Raw genomic sequence first — 3,191 nt, 5'->3', positions numbered from 1 at the left:
AAGCTCCAACATCTAGAAACAAAGGTGTTGATGGCAGCAGCACAGCTGATATTTCTCTCCAGGATGGAGTCATGGATGTCTATTCTATTAACATTTCTCTATCTGGAGAATGGGGCTGTTTGATGTGTTGTCTTCTCAGTTCAGAGGGCCCCCTGCCTGTCTTCGCCCAGGGCCCCAAATTTTCTAAATCTGTCCCTGGCTGGAATCTGTTTCATTTAAGTTTACAAAATCAAATTCTTTTAAGTTGCAAATAATTTGTTCTTCCATGACATTACTCTATAATGTGTAGAGAGAAATGTTCCCTGAAATGTTTGTTTCTGTCACAAAGGTTGTGAGCAGGAATCATCCTGACTCCTTCCTTCACAGTTAAAAAAAAAAATCTGGAAATACTGACTCTAAAAAATGAGTCTCTTCCCATTTCAAACAAAATCATTCTGTATAGAATGAAATTATATTTTTCTGGGAATCTTGTACTGTATAATTTAGGGCTGCAGCTAACGATTATTTTGCTAATCAATTAACTTGTTGATTTTTTTAAATTAATCGATTGTTAATCGTATAGCAAAAGGTTCCTTAAATATGATTTTTCTTTACAGAACTAAACCAGGTGAAAATATTAAAACTTTTCCCCTTGAGGGGTTCTAGATAGAGCATACTGACAGAACATTTTACTTAAATATTTTTTATGGGACCTAGGGGCCCAAATTTCCCATATCTGCCCCTGAGTCAGAGTAAAAAAATATGCAAGAGGAGGTCACACCAATACGATGAAGTATTAGGACCAGGCTAGAGATTTATTTTTCTATTTCGAGAATAAAGTTGTAACATTACGACAATAAATTCATAACATTACGAGAAGATAGCCATAAAATTACGAGAAGAAAGTTGTAACATTATGAGAATAAAGTCGTAAAATTACGAAAACTAAGTTTTAATATTACAAGAATAAAGTCGTAACATTACAAGAATAAAGTTGTAAAATTACAAGAATAAAGTCATAACATTATGAAAATAAATTCATAAAATTATGAGAATAGAGCTATAACATTACGAGAATAATATTGTAATATAACGAGAATAAAGTTATAATATTACAAGAATAAAGTTATAATATTACAAGAATAAAGTCATACCATTACGAGAATAAATTCATAAAATTACGAGAATAGAGCCCTAACATTACGAGAAGAAAGTCGTAAAATTACGAAAATAAGGTCGTAAAATTACGGGAATCCACTTGGAGTCCACTTTGACATCCTGTCCAGTTTGATGCTGCTGCTAAAAGATTTCCTGATTCGTCAAATCGATGTTAAAGTATAACTTCACACGATGCTCCACATTCCTCACTTTAGGGAAGACAGGGCTTCTTGGAAGAGTTGTCAAACAATGCGACTTTATTTTCGTAATTTTAAGACTTTATTCTTGAAATGTTACGTCTTTATTCTTCCGTAAAAGTTCAAAAAATATCCACTGGACTTTGTTTCCAAGATTTGAAGACGTTTCACCACCTCTCCAGGAAGCTTTCTCAATTCAAAAGTCTTTATTCTTTTAATTTTATGACTTTATTCTCGTAATGTTACGACTTTATTCTCGAAAAAGAAGAAAAATCTCTAGCCTGGCCCTAATACTCCGTCATACTCCACTGGCTGGCAGTTGGAGGGGATTTTGCTGGGAGTTGAAGGGAAGTTTGCTGCCATTCGCTTGCATTTGAGCTAGGAAGGTTAATTTTGAATAGCTGCTGCTGTAAAGACATCAAAATGTATAACTTTTGCTAAATTCTGAATATAAACACCATTAATGCATTATAACAAACACAAATTCCTCTTTTTATGGATGCTCTCTCACTTAGTTGTGCATATGCATCACCTCATTTAGCATAAACTGCAGTCTTACTAAGAATATTTCATGTTTTCTGTGTCCTGGCCTTCTTTGAGGCGCCAGTTAACCCGACCAGCCTAATATTATATAGACAATGCACTAAGCTTTCTGATACATTTAAATGTTCTAAACAACCTCACACGTTCCGCTGGATTAGTCTGTTTAACTATGAACTGTGCTGCTAATAAATAGACAGCATATCGTTACATTAAGCCTAGAAAACAAAGCATAGAAAATAAGAGCTTGTTTGACTGGGAGAAAACATCAGGCTGGGCAGAAAGCAGCTAGCATGGCTGCGCTATAAACAGCACGCGCGCTGCGCCTCAACTAAAGAACCGTTACAAGAATAAAAGGGGAGCTGTGAGATCAAAGGCGGCATTTTCATTTAAAACAATATTTTTTGATTGCTAAGTTTCATGATATGAACTTTCATTACACATTTCCGCTGTACGGGCATTTGCCAAGATTGACAGCTAAAGAAGCCAATAGAAAGCCAGGGTTCAAAGCGCTGGCCAATAGCCATTCAGGGGGCGGAGACTATCGGCGGTTTGTAACAGGACAAGCAGGTAAGTAAGATTTTGTCTTGTTATTTTGTTAAAAAAATGACTAATATGCCAAGTATAAGTAAAGTTCCTTACTTAAGTCACAAGTTTGTTTTTTTCCATTTGAACAGGCTCTATTTTTATCTTCTATTTCCCTCAGGGCTTTTTAATAAAAGGTGGTGATTGAGGAGTCTGGGAGCAAACAGCTAACAGCACGTTAGCTTTCTAACGTTAGCTTGAGATAAACTAATGTTAATTTGCCTTTTAAAAATAAAAGAAAAAACTAACGGGAATTATTTGTTTACTCGCTGTTTGTTTATAAAGCTTTTTGTCTTTAATAACTATTAAATTCCATCTTAGTGGTGTACATTTTCAACATTTAAAAAGTTTTTTTTCCATCTCCCAATTTGAAACGGTAACGTTAATGTAGTTAGCCTGCTAGCTTTAGCCAGGCAGCTGGATGCCACCGATTCCTTCACAGCTCAAAACTAAACTTTACGGCTGTGGCCCGTTTAAGGGCTTAAATTAAGTATAGCATAAGAATAAAACTATTTTACTCATCTAAACTCTTGGTTCAGTTTTTTAAGCCGGGTTTATGTCAGCTGTTTAAATGAATGAACGAAGACAACAAACACCCGTCCTAAACAACACCTTTAAAATGATCGCATGAAAAACTGCTGATTTACAAAAAAGATGCGCTCAAAATTAGGAAAACGTCTTTAAAATAATTTCTCTATCAGATGCTAAAACTAAAATAACTAAATAAAATTA

Source organism: Cyprinodon variegatus, unplaced genomic scaffold, assembly GCF_000732505.1.
Source record: "Cyprinodon variegatus isolate N-32 unplaced genomic scaffold, C_variegatus-1.0 Scaffold316, whole genome shotgun sequence".
Lineage (NCBI taxonomy): Eukaryota > Metazoa > Chordata > Actinopteri > Cyprinodontiformes > Cyprinodontidae > Cyprinodon > Cyprinodon variegatus.
The sequence above is the reverse complement of the archived record's forward strand: the minus strand, read 5'-3'. Positions refer to the sequence as shown.